Source organism: Rhinolophus ferrumequinum, chromosome 14 (assembly GCF_004115265.2).
Source record: "Rhinolophus ferrumequinum isolate MPI-CBG mRhiFer1 chromosome 14, mRhiFer1_v1.p, whole genome shotgun sequence".
In the NCBI taxonomy this organism is placed as follows: domain Eukaryota; kingdom Metazoa; phylum Chordata; class Mammalia; order Chiroptera; family Rhinolophidae; genus Rhinolophus; species Rhinolophus ferrumequinum.
The window spans coordinates 33869235-33890293 of NC_046297.1; the positions used below are offsets into that span (position 1 = coordinate 33869235).

Genomic DNA, 21059 nt, shown 5'->3' on the forward strand with positions numbered 1-21059 from the left:
TCATTAAGCGTGTCCTCCATGTTATGGCACAAGTGGTGAGGAACATCCATCCTACATGGCCGGCTATACCCTTTGCCTCCTCCGGTAACTGCTCAGCTAGAACCTGCAGGGCCCTCTCCACACTGGTGAGAGAGCCATCCATGTCCTCCTACCTCTCCTCGGGGGTCCAACTTCTGAAAACAGTGGCTATCGGGTACCACACACTGTGTGGGGGCCACATGTCCTCCTGCCCAGAGTCAGATGCCATTTCTACCTGGTCAGAATCCTGATCACCATGCCAAGCATCCAATTGGGTGGAGGCCTCAGTGCAAGATGTCGCAACCTTCAGAACCTACAGCAGCAGCTGATTACCAAAAGGAAGGTGACGCCTTCTATGGCCAAGAGGGTGGTGTACCATCTGGAGGCTCGAGTCTACAAGGCAGATTGCATCGCCCGTTCCCAGTGCAGCTCCCATGCTCGCCATGCTCATGAGGAGCAGTGCAGCTCCTCACGGGCCTTCTGAAACTGAGCTTTCATATGTGTAAACTGCTCCATTACCTTACGGAGAGTTTCAGCTGACACCAAACCCTGCCAGCTGCACCATGTGTCATGCAGCGTGTCACGCAGGGTCTCAACTCCCACTCCCCATATAAGAACGCATGGTGAGGTCAAAATGAACACCAAAGGAGCCATAGATAGGGGTGTCATACCACTATATTCTCACTGGTGGCCAGGGAAGACAAACATAGTAGGGTCCACACAATCCGCCGTCTGATCTTCTGCTGCCAACCAGCCAACCAACCAACGCAGTCCCGGTAGTTACATCAGCAGCCAATTGGCCAACTGGCTACTGCCAATGGCCAACCACCACCCTAGCCAGCACCACCCACTCCCATGCTAGGCCAAGAGAAACTGACTCTCTAGGCATGGGAAACTACTCTCTGGGACTCTGTCCCCACAAGGACAAAAGTGGTTAGTAAGCTGAAAAGAACAGGGGTAGTATAGGTCAGTCAGGCTTGAGACATGGGAACTCAGACAAGCCTCAGAATCTGTATATCCTTGTGCCACATTCCTTGTGTTTGCTCCACTCTCAGACAAGCTCCCCAAACCACCTGAAGTGTGATCTCTGCCGAGAGCTCCTACCTCACATCCTCCCAGTGCTAAGTTCAGTGAAAAAAAGTTCCCCCTTACCCACCTTCAACAATAGTTTGAATGAAAGTTCTGACTCTTATTGGCCTAAATTGGGTCACATTCCCAGACCTGAAATTGGATATTTCACTCTACTGGGTCACATGTCCAGGGTGGTGGCTGATGTGGTCTCAATATCACCCAAAGCCACAAGGAATGAACAACTGGACTGAGATGGTCTCCCAGAGGCAAATTAGGGTGCCATATTCAGTAAAAAGAAAAGAAAATGTTTCCTGGGGGTCAAAAAACTAAAACCAGAAACAAAAAACCAAAAATACCACACGTGTCAACTTCAAGATCTTTGATTAGATGCACGCCAAAATGGGCTTTCTGTGTTCATTTTATTTCCAAAAGCAAAAAAATATATATGGGGTATTTGTGTAATTGGGCAAAACCCACAAAAAGAGAAACTAGGAATAGTTAAATATCTCAAAATTCATAATAAACTTTTAGAAACACAAACTTAGGAACAGAAGAGAAGATGTAATTTGAGGACAGAAGGCCTCATTCCTAGGAAGACCTGAGGCAGTTTACTGAGGCAAGCTCAAACAGAGATTCAACTTACTGAACTGGAGTGTCAATGAGGTTGAGACTAAGACTCAGCTTACATGTACCTAGAGCATTGCATTGGCCCTCGAGGGGCTAAAAATCAAAGAGTGAAGTTAGACTTTTTGAACTCCCAGGTTGAGATCATTTTTGGACACACTGGAAGGGCTCAAATGATTAGCTGACACCTGCATTTTATAGGCTGATTTAATGCATATCTGGAATAAAAAATATATTCAAAAAATGTTTCTTACATACCTCTGAATCAGTTTTTCTTTCTTTTTTTTTTTAGATTTTTTTTTTTGTATTAGTTTCAGGTACACAAGACAAAGTAATACTTAGATGTTTACCATTTATATCCCTCACACTGTGTGAACCCCCTTCCCCCCATCCACTGTCCTTCTGACATTGCACAGAGCCATTACATTTCCACTGTCTCTATTCCTAATTCTGTACTCCATTTCTTGTAAGTATATACATATATATATATATATATATATATATATATATATATATATATATACACACACATATATATAAAATTATAGTTGGCATTCATTATTGTTCAGCTTCAGGTGTACAGCGCAGTGATCAGGCATCTACATCATCCCTGAGGTGGTCTCCCAAATGGGACAAGTGTCCATCGAATACCCTATAAAATCTTTACAACATTATTGATTACATTCCCCAAATTAATTTTCAAAACCTTGTGGCCATCTTGTGGTTACTGACTGCTTTCTAATCCCCTCACCTTCCCCTTATCCCCACCCCCCCACACATCTAGCAACTCTGTTTTTCCTCTATGTCTCCAAAACTGTTTCTGATTAGTTCATTCACTTATTCTTTGCTTTAGATTCCACATAGTGAGATCATATGGTATTTGTCTTTCTCTGTCTGACTTATTTCACTTAACATAATGTTCTCTAGGTCCATCCATGTTGTTGCAAATGGTAAGATTTCTTTCTTCTTTATGGCTGCGTAATACTCCATTGTATACATGTACCACAGTTTCTTAATCCAGTCATCTACCGATGGGCATTTCGGTTGCTTCCGTGTCTTGGCTATTGTGTATAGTGCTGCAATAAACATAGGAGTGCATAAAGATTTTTGAATTAGAGTTTTGGATTTCTCCGGATAGATACCTAGGAGTGGAATTGCTGAATCATAAGGTAGTTCCATTTTCAAATTTTTGAGATACTTTCATGCTGTTTTCCATAGTGGCTGCACCAATCTGCAACCCCACCAACAGTGCACAAGGGTTCCCTTTTCTCCACATCCGCTCCAGCACTTGTTGTTTGTTGATTTATTGATGATAGCCATTTTGACTGGGGGAGGTGGTTTCTCATTGTGGTTTTAATTTGCATTTCTCTGATGGTTAGTGAGGTCGAGCATTTCTTCATATGTCTCTTTGCCATCTGTATGTCCTTTTTAGAAAAATGTCTCTTCATGTCTTCTGCCCATTTTTTAATTGGGTTGTTTGTTTTTTTGGAGTTGAGTTGAGTGAGTCTTTTATAAATTTGTGATATTAACCCCTTATCAGATATATCATTGGCATATATGTTTTCCATTCAGTAGGATCCCTTTTTGTTTTATTCATGGTTTCCTTTGTTGTGAAAAAACTTTTTAGTTTGATGTAATCCCACATGTTTAGTTTTTCTCTTACTTCCCTCGTGCAAGGGGATATATCAGTAAAAATCTTACTCCTGGTAATGTCTGTGAAGTTTCTTCCTATATTTTCTTCTAGGAGTTTTATGGTTTCAGATCTTACATTTAAGTCTTTAAGCCATTTTGAATTTGTTTTTGTATATGGTGTAAGGAGGTGTTCCAGCATCATTTTTTTGCATGTGTCTGTCCAGGTTTCCCAGCACCATTTGTTGAATAGATTGTCTTTACCCCACTGTACATTCTTGCTTACATTGTTGTAGATTAAATGGCCATATAGGCATGGATTTATTTCTGGACTCTCTATTCTGTTCCATTGATCTATGTGTCTGTTTTATGCCAGTACCATGCTGTTTTCATTACTGTAGCCTTGTATATTGTAATTTGATATCAGCTATTGTTATACCTCCCACTTAGTTCTTATTTCTCAAGATTGCTGACGCTATCTGGGGTCTTTCATGGTCTCATAAATTTTAGGATTATATGTTCTATTTCTGTGAAAAATGTCATTGGTATTTTGATAGGAATTGCGTTGAATATGTATATTGCCTTAGGCAGTATGGACATTTTAACTATATTAATTCTTCCTATCCATGAACATGGTATGTGTTTCCATCTATTTGTATCTTCTTTCATTTCTTTCTTCAGTGTCTTATAATTTTCTGAGTGCAGATCTTTTACTTCTTTGGTTAAATTTATTTCCAGATATTTTATTATCTTTGGAGCAATTGTAAATGGGATTGTTTTTTTAGTTTCTCCTTCTGATGTTTTATTATTGGTATATACAAATGCAACTGATTTCTGAATATTAATTTTGTATCCTGCTACTTTACTAAATTCATCTATCAGCTCTAATAGTTTCTTGGTGGAGTCTTTAGGGTTCTTTTTATATAGTATCATGTCATCTGTATATAATGACGATATTACTTCCTCCTTACCAATTTGCATGCCTTTTATTTCTCTTTCTTGTCTGATTGCTGTGGCTAGAACTTCCAGCACTATGTTGAATAGAAGTGGAGAAAGTGAGCAACCTTGTCTTGTTCCTGATGGGGAATGCTTTTTGCTTTCCCCCATGGAGTATGATGTTAGCTGTGAGTTTATCATATATGGCCTTTGTTATGTTGAGATAGGATCCCTCTATTTCCACTTTCTTAAGGGATTTTATCATAAATGGCTGCTGAATTTTATTAAATGATTTTTCTGTATCTATTGATATGATCATGTGATTTTTATTTTTCATTTTGTTAATGTGGTGTAACACATTAATTGATTTGTGGATGTTGAACCACCCTTGCATTCCAGGGATGAATCCTTCTTGATCATGGTGTATCATCTTTTTAATGTATTGTTGAACTCTGTTCGCTAGTATTTTTATGAGGATTTTTACATGTATATTCATGAGCGATAACTGCCTGTAGTTTTCTTTTTTTGTGGTGTCTGTCTGATTTTGAGATCAGGGTGATAGTGGCTTTGTAAAAAGTGTTTGGAAGACTTCCCTCCTTCTGGATTTTTTGGAAGAGCTTGAGGAGAATAGGTGGTAATTCTTTTTTGAACGTTTTTTAAAATTCACCTGTAAAGCCATCTGGTCCAGGGCTTTTGTTTATTGGGAGATTGTTGATTATTGATTCAATTTCCCTGGTGGTACTCAGTCTATTCAGGTTTTCTGTTTCTTGTTGAGTTAGACTTGGAAGGTTGTACGCCTCTAGAAAATTGTCCATTTCTTCCAGATTGTCAAATTTGTTGGCATATAGTTGCTCATAGTAATTTCTTATTTATTTATTTATTTATTTTTGTATTTCTGTGGTGTCTGTTGTCACTTCTCCTCTTTCATTTCTGATTTTATTAATTTGGGTCCTCTCTCTCTCTTTTTTTTAATGAGTCTGGCTAAAGGTTTGTCAATTTTGTTTATCTTCTCTAAGAACCAACTCTTGAATTCATTGATCTTTTGTATTGTTTTTCTGGTTTCTATTTCATTTATTTCCACTCTGATCTTTATTATCTCCTTCCTTGTACTCCCTTTGGGTTTATTTTGCTGTTCTTTTTCCAGATCCCTTAAGTGTGAAGATAAACTGTTGATTAATGATGTTTCTTGTTTCTTTAGGTAGGCCTGCAATGCTATGAGTTTCCCTCGGAGGACTGCTTTCGCGGCATACCATAGATTTTGGGTCATCATGTTTTCATTTTTGTTTGTCTCAAGATATCTTTTGATTTCTTCCTTGATCTCCTGGTTGACCCATTCATTATTTAGTAACATGTTATTCAGCCTCCATGAAATGGTGTGTCTTCCAGTTTTTTTCCTGTAGTTCATTTTGAATTTCACAGAAATGTGGTCAGAGAAGGCAATTGGTGTGATTTCAATTTTCTTAAATTTATCAAGACTTGCTTTATGGCCTAAGATATGGTCTATCTTGGAAAATGTTCCATGTGTGCTTGAGAAGAACGTGTATTCTGTAGCTTTGAGGTGAAATGATCTGAAAATATTGATTAAATCCAAATAGTCCAATGTGTCATTTAAGACCGTTGTTTCCATATTGATTTTCTGCCTGGAAGACCTGTCCCTTGTTGTCAGAATTGTGTTGAAGTCCCCTACTATGGTAGTGTTACTGTTGATCTCTATCTTTATGTCAGTCAATATCTGTTTTGTGTATTTAGGTACTCCTATGTTGGGTGCATAGATGTTTACTAGGGTTATGTCCACTTGTTGGATCAATCCTTTTATTATTATATAGTGCCCATTTTTGTCTTTTAATATGTTCTTCATTTTAAAGTCTATTTTGTCAGATATAAGTATTGCAACTCCAGCTTTTTTCTCATTTCCATTTGCATGAAATATCTTACTCCAACCCTTCACTTTCAGCCTGTTTGTGTCTTTTGTTCTGAGGTGAGTCTCTTGTATACAGCATATACAAGGGTCTTGCTTTCTTATCCAGTCAGCCACCCTATGTCTCTTGATTGGAGCATTTAATCTATTTACATTTAAAGTGATTATTGATAGGTACTTAGTTATTGCCATTTTTAAGTTTGTAGTTAGATTGTTTTCATCTTTCTTCTATTTACAGAAGTCCTTTTAGTATTTCTTGCAATGTTGGCATGGTGGTAATAAATTCCTTTAGCTTATTCTTTTCTGGGAAGCTCTTTATCTCTCCATCAACTTTAAATGATAGCCTTGCTGGATAAAGCAATCTAGGTTGTAGGCCTGTTTTCCATCACTTTGAGTATCTCCTGCCACTCCCTCCTTGCCTTCAATGTTTCTGTAGAAAAGTCATCTGATAGTCTTATGGGAGTTCCCTTGTATGTAACCTTCTGTCTTTCTCTTGCTGCTTTTAGGATTCTCTCTTTGTCTTTAACCTTTGCCATTTGAACTATAATGTGTCTTGGTGTGGGCCTGTTTGGGTTTATCTTCGTTGGGACTCTGTACTTCCTGGGCTTGTATGTTGATTTCCTTCATCAGGTGGGAAGTTTTCGGACATTATTACTTCAAATATGTTCTCAATCCCTTGCTTCCTCTCTTCACCTTCTGGTATTCCTATGATGCACATGTTGTTGTGCTTGATGTTATCTCAGAGGTCTCTTAAACCATCTTCACTGTTTTTTATTCTTTTTCTTTCTGTTGTTCTGTTTGGGTGATCTCTGCTAACTTGTCTTCTACGTCGCTGATTCAATCCTCTGCTTCATCTAACCTGCTGTTAATTCCTTCAAGTGCGTTCTTTATTTCAGTAATTGTGTTCTTTAGTTCTAACTGGTTGTTCATTATGATTTCTACATCCTTCTTTATGTCGTCTCTAAGCTCCTTAAACATTCTTATCATCAGTGTTCTGAACTCTGTCTCTGATAGGTTGGTTACCTGTGTTTCATTTGGTTCCATTTCTGGAGGTTTCTTCTGTTCTTTTATTTGGGACATGTTTCTTTGTTTCCCCATTCTGGCTGACTCTCTGTGTTTGCTTCGATGTATTAGGTAGATCCCCTAGAGTTCTTAGTTCTTGCTAGATTATCTTATGTAGTATGTTTCCTTTATATTTGACTTGCACTACTTTGTTCTTCTCCTCTGCGTGTGCTCCAAAGTTGACTCTTGTGTTGTGTCTATTGTCCTGTTAAAGAAGATCTTTAATTGCTTTTCGCTTGAGAGTAGGTGGGCTTAACTCCTAGGTTGACTAGCTGTGAGACTTGGCTCTGCCCACCACAGGGTGTTCTGCTGCATGAGGATTGACAACTTAAATGTGGTTTGTCCTCTATGGGCTCTTGTGCCTGTAGAGAATTCCTTCTGGGTGTGTAACTTGTAGGTGAAACCCGGTAGTACTCTGGTGTGGTCTGGAGTTGGCCTTTGGGTGTGTTGAATCTTGTGCCTCTTAAGCTGGGCCCTGGTAGTGCAATTTCAGAACAAAGCAAATCACCAAGCACAACAACAACAACAACAACAACAACAACAACAAAGAAAAAATCAAATACCTTCACATGTAAAAACAAGCGACCACCCCCACTCAACACAGGAAAGATATCAAAGATATAAAGGCAAAACAAAACAAAACAAAACAAAACGCAGCACCAGTCTTGGCTTAAGCCCACCTAGTAATCTCCAGGTTGTCCTCTGCTGTACCAAAGAGTCCTCTGTGTATTGTGCAGGCAGAGCCCGTCACCTGGTGCCCAGAGTGACAATTGGAACTGCAGATTTAGATGCGTGGGGCTGAGGGGTCTGGATGGTGGTTTCTACAAAGTTAGTGCAGTTTCTGCTCTTGCCTGCACATATGCACACTGAGAGTAGCACCACCAGCCCTGTGTCCAGTTCTCCTGAGTTTTAGGGTACTTCTTCCGATTCTGTGTGTGTGTGTGTGTGTGTGTGTGTGTGTGTGTGTGTGTGTGTGGTGGGCGGGAGATTTCTGAGCTGCTGAAAGCCCAGAGCTGCATCTGTCACTTACTGCTGATCCCTGGGAGTGCCTCTGCAGTTGTAATTGCCCTTCCCTAGGCAGGCCAGAAAGGGTGGGGGCTGGGGATGGAGGGGTCTTCTCTCTCCCAGCCCACCTGTGTCACACTCTTCCCGCAGGCCAGAAAAGATGGTGGCTGGGGGTGGAGGAGTCTCTTCTTTCCTAGACCAGCAAAAATCACACTCTTCCCAGCCTCTTCCCTGGGTCAGAGCTGCATGTGGGTGTTCCCAGAGCCTGAGCACTAAGGCTCCTCTGTAATCTGACAATACTCCTCAGTTCAGGGGCCAGTTTAAGTCTCTGGAAGGGCAGGAGTAGGATTGGAAGAGCAGGGTTAGGGGCCCATGGATGGAGTTTGTGTCCTTTGTCTGGCCTAGGGCCCAACTGGAGGTCTCACTGAGGTTATTGCCTCAAATGCTGGATATGCTGCCCCCTCGGTGGGAGAGATCAGCTGTGGGATGCAGGGAAAGAGCCCTCCTCCTGGTTTTTGTGTTCTCTGTTCCATCCTGGGATCCCTTGCGTCTCTGCAGCTGCGGATGCCTACCACATTTCCACAGTCGCAGATGCGGGCCGCGTCTCCACTCTGCTCCCTTCCCTCTTCCCCTGCTCGCCCAATTTGCCCACCTTCAAGTAATCCTTGCACAAGTCTCTTAGCTGTTTTGCGTGATGAGCAGTCCTTTGATGGGTTATAGATGTCCCGTTTGTGTTAAGATTCGGAGGAGAACTCACAAAGTGTGCCCTGCTGCCGCCATTCTTATGACGTCACCTCTGAATCAGTTTTTCTTAACCTTATAGTTCCAACTGGGAATTAGATGTCTGGATCTTTGTAATTGGTGGAACACAGACGCATAAGTCTGGGTCTAAGTCTATGAAATTTTTCTGTTATGAAACTGATCACTCTTTCTTCTCAACGAGAGTAGGGTTAGAAGCAAATATCTGTACCAGGAGGTCAAGGGTAACCTACTGGGGGGTCAGAGAAGTGCAGAGACCTACTTCCAGGCAGACACTATATAAGCTTTAGTAAGTAGAAGCTTCCGGTGTGGCCTCTGAATATTGTTCTTGAGACAGTTGTCACTAGATCTGACAATAATTCCTAGACTTTGCCCTGCTGGTACTGGAGGCAACTATCTGTCCTGGAACTCGCAACAGCTAAGACCTTTTCCTGTTAACAGACTGCAGTGCTCCTCACTTTTTGGCATCTCAGATAACTTGGAATAGCATCTAGCCTTCAACTACCCACCCTCTTCTCAGGCTGTAAACCACCTCTGAGAAATGCTGAGTCCATTACTCTCTCAAAGTTCTGGTAGACAGAGGACTTAGTTAAGACCAAAATTCTACACAGCACAAAGACCTGAGTATAAATGCAGATATTCTGTTAATCTTGGGTGTTCTATACCATCCAAGGTGTATCTTTAAGCTAAATTAAAAATGAGTAACTTTGGGTTACATTAGGGTATTATATTGTGCTGTAAAGTCATTCAGAAAATATATCTTTAAAAAAAAAATGACAAAATGACTGACAATACAATTTTCACAGGATTTCTCTTTATCTCTTTCTCAATATCTTTCTCATCCCCCCACTACATCCTAAACATATTATTTTCTCATTTGCATTAAAAGAGCCCCTGTCTTACACAACACAAAGGAGCCACAATTTTTACTGCCATCTTGATAGTTATCTCTCAGACACAATCTCTGATGAGAGATGCCACCCATTCAGCCCAAGAACAATATCCTAATTATCTAACCTCATAGAAATATAAAGCTAGTAGAAAACTCTAACTCGCTCAAGCAGATTAGATACTGAGTTGTTCCTGCAGCTAGTTTCTGAAGTTTCAATGAGGCTTCTAGTCTGTATTTCTCTTGAAGTATTATTGCCATGAATCACCTTGAAGAACTATTTCCCCCCCACATAGATATAATCTAAAATGAAAAATGAAGTGCATTTTGGATTTGTATGCCTATACAAACTTTTTTTTTTCATTTATAATTTAGGGAAAAGTACTTTCTGAAGTTAGTCTGAGGAATACTTTTGGTAGTAAGTCACCTGTGTCATTCTCCCCAACAACTTCCTTCTGATTAATGTAGTTCTGGGAGGAAAAATAAAGGTGAGCACTCTCAGCAGCACCAGGACTGACAGTCACTTGAAGGGTTTGTTATTCAACTGGGGAAAGAGTCAACCATGGTTGCAGAGTTGGAGACTTCTTTTTTTTTCAATTTGATTGGTTCAGCCCTTCTAGGTGATGAAAACTCAAATACAGTTTACTAATTAAAAAGATAAATGCCAGAGTCATTATGTAATGTTCAAATGAGAAGCTCATACCTTTCCTTTTTTTTCTTTATAAAGAAATTATACAATTAATATTCTCTAAAATGCTTTCTTTTTCTCACTTTTGATTGGAAAAATGCTTGCCATTATTTTGGCCTCAGTGAAACTAATGCATCATCTCACCTACAATAGTTTGGTAGTATAGGATTGGCAACTTGTCATTGTAGACTAATTATTTCTATTTATGTACATACCTACCCTCTATCACCATACTTTAGTACTTGTGTGCCAGTAAATTAAAAGAGAATCTCATATTTTCTTAAATAGTCGACACCTCCAAAGTAAGTTGGTGAGTTTCCAAAGTGTAACAAATCACCCAGATTAAGCTTGTTTCATAGTCACTGACAGATTTTCCAAGTTTACCTGTTTTTTACACAGAATAAGTATTTGCAAAGTATTTGTTGAATAGTTGAAGTGATCAGCAACAGTCTGAATGTCTAGTAAAATATGGAGGAACTGCTAAGAATATATTCTATTCAGTGAGGCACTCCGGAAGGTACTTGATGAAACCTATTTGCAGAGAACACCTAGGAATCATTTGGGGAAAATTGGAGATTCAAGGTCCCTTAATAGCAGGTATTTATTACTGTTAAAGTGGCTCTAATTTTACCCAAAACTCCTGTGATCTGAGAAATCGTGGGCTGCAAAAGAAGAAGATAGTATGAAACTTTCTTCGTCTTTACCAAGAGAGGAATTGTAAAAGATACTTCCTGTTGAATAAGGAAATAAGGCAGAGCTGTGTCTGCCTCTTCCTGTAAAATGCTGAAGCAGCCAGTGCCTTTTCAGTCCTACCCAGGTAGTGAAGACTGGTATGAAGGCCACATTGCGACTAGGAAATAGCATAATGGCTTTTTCCACTGAGCAATCTTCCTTTTATGTTCTTATCTTTACTCACTAAAAAGTAAACACCAGCCCTCTTATGAAAATTCACCCAATTTAAATCCTACCTATGATAACAGCTATGTCTTAAAAATTTCAGAAAAATGCAATGAACTATTTGTTACCATTGTGATCATTTTATTTTCAACCAAGGCATAAACACTTAGTGAGCAAAGCTTTTAATTTCCAGTAAGCAATAACTAGAGGAACATCAGCTACTGATGTTCCTAAGTCTTACCTGGCATGCTACAAAAAACAGATACAATTCTCCTATCACCATAATTTGTCTTCCAAGCTCACTAAGGAGTGAGTTTGGCAAATGAGAATCATATAGGAACCTAAAAGAAATCCACAGTAAGAAGACAGAAATCATAGGATCAGCTTTACTGGCGATAACCTGGGGCAGAAATATTTTCCTGTATAAACCTACAGCAAATGCCTCATTTAAATGACTCAAATTGTAGTCACAGACATGTAGATGGAGATCCTAGGTTGCACTATCTCTATTTCTGGATCATTTGTTTCAGTAGCTCGCTTTTGGGTAGGCCTAGCTTATCAGAAAAGAGATTTTACATTTGCCTGCCTAATCTGTTACAGCATTAAAGAAATAATAATAATAAAGCTTTTACTTAAGTATAACTAGAAGTTGTTTAGTCTGTTTAACAGTTGTACAGTGTGAGTGTGTGGGGGTGGGCGGGGAAAGAGTGGGAGGTAGGTAGTGCACAATGAAATTAAAAAGATTGAAACCTCAGGAGATTGACATTTCAGACTCATGCTGTACCAGCTTAGTGATGTTCTGCTCTAGTGAGACTCGAGAGACCCACAGTAACCTAAAGTAAGATGTGGACCACTCAGGAAAGGTGGAAAGGCCACCGTTTAATCACCATGACTGCATAAATGAAACCATGCAAACTTCTGTGATGTTCCTACTACTGTCTAGTGTTATTTCCTGACAGGAAAGGGCTGATGAAGGACACTGATAAAGGACACTTTGAATATCGCACCATTGTTGTAGAGAGAAAACTGTGGACAAGAAATGTTAGAGCGGTGGGGAGGAGGGGGCAGAGGAAAGAACATCTGGGGGCCATACATGACACTGTAATAGATTTATTCCTCACTGAGCCTACTGTTCTATAATTTTACCCTTCCAGAAAATGGAGACAAAGGGCTCACTTATAATACTTTACCGAGGGAAACTTCATACATTAATGTAAAATATTTTGAAAATGTCACATAAAATCAAGATGTTACCAGTGATTTTTCTCTGTTAAGATATACCAGAAGGGAATAGCCTCCAATAGGAATGGAATTGTAGCTTTTAGCCCCCCTTGCTGGACAGCTGCACAGCAGATGTTGGTAGTAATGAAGGTTGGGGCAGAGCAACTGGTCTGGTTCTGTGTTACAATTCCTGTTCACAGCCTCATTTCAAGATATTTCACTGGGCCCCCTTTTCTGCTGGGCTTATTTAGGTAGGTAAACTACCCTGCATCCCTCTCAAGCAGAGAGAAGAAAAATAATTGAGCTAATTGAAAAACAATAATATGTTTCAATTTTTTTAAAGTGTGCCATGCTTTTTGTTTTTTTTTATTTTGTTTTGTGGTTTGTTAATGTTTTTTATTTTTCTTTCTTGCCCTGTCAGCTTTACGACTTCTCTGTGAAACTTTATAGTCACATTTAGAAACACAGCCTCTCATGGGGTTGCAGCTTTAACACAGTGGAGGGAAAGGGGTGGAAGACAGTCACATCTAACCAAAAATAACAGGGAGCATTGCAGTCAGTAGAATGTAATTACTAGGATGGAAATGTGTGGCTAGGATATTGGGTTTTAATAACCCACGTGATCTTAGGAGACATAAAATTTGATCTTTCATAATAACACAGACACACTCAGAAAGAGAGACCAATATGGGATGCTTTTAACAGGGGCTCTCCTCTCTTCTCTGCCACCTTCAAGAGGTTAGTGAATTGAACATTTGAAGGACATTTGGAAGGAAGCAGACACAGCTTGAATGTTGGGTTGTCATTTTTTAATAGACTTGTCAGCAGCCATTCTCATTTGCAATAGAATTCCTTTTCTCTCTTACACTTTCTCAGGTTTGTATTTTCCCAGTGCTGTGCCAATGCTGAATAATTTACAAGGGTAGAAAAAGAAAACTGTCACTATCACAGTCCCAGAGCTCTCCACTCACTCATCTGTCACATGGTCAAATGTCACTGGTGCCATTATTTGTGAGGTGAGATTGATGCCACAGTGCTACTTGCCTTCTTTCTTTATCTATTGTTAATGGTATTGAACTCCAATTGTTTTTTTTTTAAGAGCTGGTTGTCATTTCTGCAACAAATGTCCCACCTAAGGAAATCCAAATAAGTGACCTCCTCATTCCTTGAATACTTTCATCTATCTTCATCTGTTTCTTCTTATCTGGCATTTCCACCCACAGCATAAAAATACAAATCTAATTAGAGATGTATTCAGAAAAAAATGCCAGTGTTCAAAGTGATCCTGGTCATGTTGGTTCTGTTCCTTATTAGGAGAGAGAGAGAGAGAGAGAGAGAGAGAGAGAGAGAGAGAGAGAGAGAGAGAGAGAGAGAGAGAGAGAGAGAGAAGGCCATCCCAATTGCAATAATGAGTCACAGTGAATCCCAGAAGGAACCGATAAAATATCCCCTGCGCACAGATGGCACTTTGCAGAAGGGAAATCAGGACTACAGCTCTCAGAGGAATTACTAAAGTGCAGAAATGTGAGGATCAACATTTTTTCCTTACTAACAGTAAAATACCAGCATCAATTATATAAAAGAAAGGGAGAAAGAAATGTAAAATTATAACAAACATCTAATTTTAATGTAATAGAGAAAATAAATGTCTTATAGTTAGATGCTGATTTAAATTAACCCATGAAAAATTATTACTATGTGATACACATGGACAAAATGTCTATCTCTGATTGAAAACCAGGCTCTGCAAAGAATGATGTAAAATTTTTTAAAGTTTCTGTCTTTCAGGGTCTCAAATGTGAATATGTACAGATAATTATAATGACAGTTAATATCAACTGAGCACTTAATAAGGGCATTAAATGAATTATTATCCTTAATCCTTATACATATTGCTACTACTATCCCCATTTACAGATAAGGAAACTGAGGCAAGAAAGTTTAAGTAAATGAGTAAGTGGTGGTGAACCTGAGACTAGCTCACAGAGTAGGACACCAAACTTCCATTTGAAAACGTGTATCTATACAATACTGAAGAATTGGGAGAAGACTGAAAATTTTAATTTACTCTTATGAGTTTGGGTCACATTAACAACCTTATAAAGACTACACCCTGTGTTTCTGCCTCTCCTTGTTTGAGTGCCAATTGACTGAATTAAATGCTTAAGAATTAGCTTGCTACTGGCCTGTTGAGTGAGCTAATTTGGAGTAAATTTATTTTCTTCCTGCTCTTGTTCATGACTTGGATTGGATTGTGGCTCTGGTTTAACAGGTAGGCTACAAGGCAGAAGTTATCCCATCCCAAGCTGTCTTCTTATCCTTCTGTGTTTCTTTTTGCTTCCTCTTGGTTTGCTTGGTGGGAAAACCTGATATCTTATCTCATGTGATATGTTAGAAGGGTGGATAGAAACAGAGAGCACCTCTGATCTCATTAGCTGCCTTAGAAGGTCAGAAAGGATTGCAATCTGGTATTTCATTCACTGCTAACACTAAGTGCTTGCAAAGAGATACAAAGGCAAAATCCCCAAGGAACTTACAATAAAGAAACTTGGATCTTCTTGTAGAGAGACTCAAGCTGAAACTCAGGAGCTGTTTTGTGAACATATAAAGTGATCTGGAAAGTCAAACCTGACCCTGAGCATACAGGTCACTTTTTCCAAATGCCAAATAAAAACCTGGAGTTTCAGGGTAAAGCTCTGGAATCTTCTAACTCTTAGTTTAGGGAACAGAGATTGACAGCGATGAAATCATTTGGAATGGAATTAGGTCTATGAGCAAATGGATGCTGCTAGTTGAAAGAGAGACTGCAGTGAATAAAATTCAGCATGAAGACAGGACCACCCCTGAAATCAGTCAATGGCTCCAACTGGTCTCTGCTTGTGTTGATGGTAACACAAAGTCAACAAACCTGATGGGAAGTCATAATTGTGTAGACACAACTGGGTATAGATACAGGTGCATGGGAATTAAACAAATGCTGTAAATTTGTGGTTTCTCCACATTGAGCCAATCTTTTCTAATTCCAGATACTTAGAGCACCAGAAAGAAAAAAAAAAAAAAAAACTTGGAAAAAGAGCTGTGCAAAGTCATTGTAAAAAATCACTAATGGTTGCCCTTAAAGACATTAATAAATGTAGGTGTTCTCAGGATGAAAATGAGCCCATTCTTAAAAAAAATAACTACTGAAAACGAACTTTGTACTTTCCATATGTGCCCCAAACCTCTTAAAGAACAAAGAAACAACATAGGACTCACTAAAGAATGATCTTTTGCAATGTTGTTGTCCAACTAAATACCTAGCCTGAAAACTCAACTTGAGAAAGCTGTAAAGGGTCTTTGGAGTGGAAATTCTGAGAACACAGAATGACTATGGATCTTGCTGCAACTTTCAAAATTCCCCTTTCTTCCTGGTTTCTAGTTAAGTTTCTTGAGCATTCTTCACGGGACCAGCTTTGACTAATCTATTTTCTAGACCAATAAACATGAATTGATAGGAACCAATGGCTTAAGGGGAAATTTTAAAGAGGCCATGTTGAAAATCATTATCTGGCTTTATTAACTAGCAGAAGCTTAACCCTCTGTGCCTTGTAGTGTATAATAATAATTCTTTACCCCATTGAGAAAATCCATGAAAATTGTCAGTGAAAGCTAAACACGCGGATTCATTCATTCATTTGTTCATTAATTTACTCATTCATTCAACAAATGATTATTGTTGCAGATATTACATGCAAAGCATTGTGCAATGCATTAGTGAGTAAAAGAATAAGGCCCATTTCTAAGATCATGAAGTCAGTAGTCCATTAGGAAGAAAATAACACAAAAACTGACAAAACATGTTATGTAAAATGATGCAAATAGACTCAGAGTGGTATGGGAAACATCAGAATATATATTTTCTGTCATTTACTTTTCTGGGGGGAGGAGGTGGGGAGCTGAACTCAACTACTTGCCTTTGTGCCATATAACCAAGAGTATCATTTAAAAAATGCATATAACCATTTCTGTAAAACTAGTATTTCAGACAGAAAATATTTTTGAAAGTTTTACTTTCAATGAATGTGGTTTATTAACAGTTAAATTTATAATTCATGAAACAAACTTGAAAAGAATGCTAATTTAATAAAATGCCATAATTTATTATATAAAATTATGTAATTCATACTTCTTTAAATTAATGCATACGTGTCTCCCTACAAAATATTGAGGTTGTATATATACTTGCTTTCTTAATTCAGGCTCAGCCTATTCAGATGTGCAAACATTTGTGACCAAAGGTCTTCATAAAAATAGGTTTTTGAAGGTAACTGTATCATTATAAAATAATTTGGGAACAAATGAATTAAACACTTTGTAGGTCCTTTATAAGAGGTTAATCCCTATTCATAAACACATATGTGCATACATGCATTTACGCTTACCCTACAAATCATAAAGTTCAATTTTATACACATGCTATGTCACCCTAGGCCTCAGGCCCTTCAGCACAGTGTTGATTCCCCGTATTCTTTCCCATTGTCAGATTCCAAGCCAGCAAAGGTGTCCATATCTAGAGTTTCATATTTTGTTTTACAAAACATTACTAGTTTTCAATTATTATTACTAAAACAATTGGCATGCCAAGGAAGCAAGTTTCAGTTGTATGGGCATTAACTGTGCAGTAAGATTATGTGGAGCAAGATGGACATTATATAGCATTGGTAACATGTTCCTAAAAATTTATTAACATATGGCTTTTTGATATATTAAAGCAACAACCTGCTTAAAGTTTTTATAGAAGCCAAAGATCAGTATGGACAATTGTAAACATCCCAGATGATGAATGGACAAAATAATGGGAGTAAACATTATTATTATCTTTGACTGGACGATTTATTTTGTCTGATTAGTACTATGGACACTGCAAGCTTCTGAAAAGAAAAGTGTTTCCAAACAGATTGAATTTATTTAAATAAGAAAGGTAAGAGGAGAGCAGAGAGAGGAGCCATGGCTCCTGATATTACCATATGAAAGTACTGTCTATGTCATATGACTAAAAGCCAAGCAAGTGATGGCCAATATTATGGCCAATATGATGGCCAATATTATAATCAACTGCTGAACATTTTACACCTGCCATGCATAGAGATTCAAAAATCTTTCTGATTTTTATTAAGTACTGTCATTACTATTATTGGTATTATTATAGTTATCAACTTACTTCATATAATGCTCCTTTTGGCAAACTTTAAATCACCATACAGATGTAATTGTAACAAACTAGAAAGCAGATACACCACATGCTTATAATATGAGCTCCATGTGTTCAAGGTTGCAATGCAGTGTTTTTCTTTTGCCAGACTATCATTTTGGTAATAGAGCTAGCCATCTGTGTATATAGGTTGGTGCAACAGTAACTGTGGTTTTTGCAATTATTTGTAACCATTTAAACTGCAATTACTTTTGTATCAACCTACTAGAATATAGATATAATATGTATATAATATATATATAGTATGTAGGTTTAATATGTATATATAATATAGATATATGTATAATATAGATATATTATATATACATATTATACCTACATACTATATACATATATACTATATGTATTAAGATTCTTTCTTTGTAAAAGAACAGGAGCCAACTTTAACTTAAGAAAGGGACACTTATAATTAAAACAAAGAACTTATAATTAAGACACAGAGATCTTGGAGGAGGAGTGTCATGCGGGGGACCCTGCTCGCTGCGCCATTTGTCGTATGAGGCGGCCTGCGGAGTCTCTGCTCCTGCTCCCCACATATTAGGGTTGAAAATAGCATGTCTCATACCCATTTCACGGATGATTTGAGTAAGTTCCATATATGACTGCCATTTACTCAGTGTCTGGCAGCTCGCCAGCCTGTCCCCATACTGTGCGTACCGCAGCAGTAAGCCACTCCATTTGAGTGTAGTTACCCTGGTCTTGGGCCAACCTATGGCAGTCTGTAACTGTTGTCGCAGGGACGGATGCACTGTCACGAAGGCTAGCTTTTCCATCTCGCCTGGGGAGCAGAGAATGTTGTCTGCTCCCTCATCCCATAAACGTAATAGCCAAGCCGAGGCTGGCTCTCCAGGGCTCTGTCTGTACCGCCTCCCCAGCTCCTGCAACTCAGTGGGAGTGAATGGGGTATAGGTTGTGAATTCAGTCACAGCTGGGTTGCCGGCAGCAACACCCCCGAGGCCCAAAGGTTGCTCACATTTTACCCTTTGTTTCAAGATTGGATGGGCTTGGGGATTGGGAGCTACATTGTCTCCACTCGCTTCCTCCGCCTCTGATGCAGAGTCTCCACTGTGGGACCCCTCTTCTAACAGGCAGACCGAGCTTCCAGGGCCTCCAACCAGGACACCTGGTTCAGCACCTGAGCTATTTCATTAAGCACTTTTTCCGTGTTGAGACTCAAGGCTGTGAGAAACATCCAGCCCACACGGCCGGCTGTAGCCTTTGCCTCCTCTGGCAACTGCTCAGCCAAAACCTGCAGGGCCCTCTCCATGCTGGCTGGAGAGACATCCATGTCCTCCCACCCCTCCTTGGGGGTCCAACTCCTGAGAACAGTGGCCACCAGGCACAATACACTCTATGTGGGCCACCAGTCCTCCTGCCCAGAGTCAGACTCCATTCCTACCTGGCCAGAATCCTGCTCGCTGTGCTAGGAGTCTGAGTGGGCGGAGGCCTTCGTGTAAGATGTCCACAACTCGAGGAGCCCACAGCCACAGCAGACCACCAAAAGGAAGATGACTTGCTCTGGCCAACAGGGCCGCGTGCCATCTGGAGGTTTGAGTCTCCCAGGCAGACTGCGCCTCCCGTTCCCGGTGTCGCTCCTCACAGGCCTCGCGAAGCTGAGCTTTCACACGCACTAACTGCTCCATCATCCTTCGGTAAGTTTCGGCTGGCACCATACCCTGCTCGCTGCACCATTTATCGCTCACGACGGCCTGTGTGGTCTCAGCTCCCGCTCCCCACATACGAATGCAGGATATGGCTAGGCCAAAAAGGAACACCCACGGAGCCATAGATAGGGGAGTCATACCACTATAGTCTCACTGGAGGCACTATAGTCTCACTGGAGGGTGGATCCACACGACCTGCAACCTGCTGTCCACTTCTCTGCCTGCCAACCAACCAACTGACCAACCAACACAGCCACGGCAGTTATATCAGTGGCTAATTGGCTAACTGGTTACAGCTGATGGTCAATTAGCCACATCTGATGGCCATCTACTACCCGAGTCAGCACCTTTCCATGTGAGGCTGTGAGCCTGGAAACTGCTCTCTGGGACTCTGTCCCCACAAGGAACAATGATGGTGGAATAGATGGGCACTGTGCCAACTACATCCCAGGATCACACCAAAACTACAAATAATTTATACAACATTCAACTTTGGAATTCATCTGACCACTAGCTGAACAGAACCTCTAAACTAAGGGTTTAAAGAAAAGGCAACCACATCGAGACTCGTAGGAGGGGCAAAGACGTAAGGTAGGCTGAATCCAGGCCCACAAAGAGAGGGTGAACCCCCTGAGGGGCACCTTGGTGGTGGAGGCTTCCTCTGTTGGGAGGGACACTCCAGCTTCACTCCAGGCTCCCCAGCCCAGTCATGCAGGGTGTCATGTGGGGCCTCTGGTCCTGCTCCCTACATAAGAATGCAGGATATGGTGAGGCCAAAAAGGAACACCCACGGAGCCATAGACAGGGGAGTTATACCACTATAGTCTCGCTGGTGGCTGGGTTGGAGAAACAGGAAACAGGAGCCACACTATCCGCAATCTGCCTTCCGTTTTTCTGCTAACCAATCAACTCCACTTGCTAGCTGTAGTCCGCTCTTGCTAGCTCAGCCACCATCTTCTTGCTAGCCCCCCATTTTCTGCTAGCATAGCCACGACAGTTATATTAGTGGCCAATAGCTCACTGGTTACAGCTGACAGCCAACTAGCCACAGCTGATGGCCATCCAATCACAGTTGATGGCCATTTACTACCTGAGCCAGCACCTTTTCACGTGAGGCCAAGAGCATGGAAACTGCACTTCTGGCTCTGTCCCCACAGTCCCTTTGCCAGAAATGAGAGTTCCATGATAGCTGGCAGTAGAAATCAGTGAGGACTCTCTTTGTTCAACTCGGTGGGGCAGAGGGCAACTAGAGACCCAGTTGCCCTCCTGTGGAGCTGGCTCATGGAATCACTCTGGTGAGCTCCCTGGTGGAGGGAGTGACTCTGCGGTTGGGGTCCCAGGAGCCTGCGGGGAAAGACAACTGAGCGCCTGTGGCATGCAGCTGGAGGTTTTCAGACCATTGTTCCCCCTGTGTAGAGCTCACACAT

The 21059-nt window shown here is 40.3% G+C and overlaps 1 pseudogene; it reads left to right on the forward strand.

Moving 5' to 3' along the window:
• The first annotated feature begins 274 nt into the window (after positions 1-274).
• Positions 275-21059, forward strand: part of LOC117033710 (intraflagellar transport protein 22 homolog) — a 33081-nt pseudogene continuing 12296 nt past the window's right edge.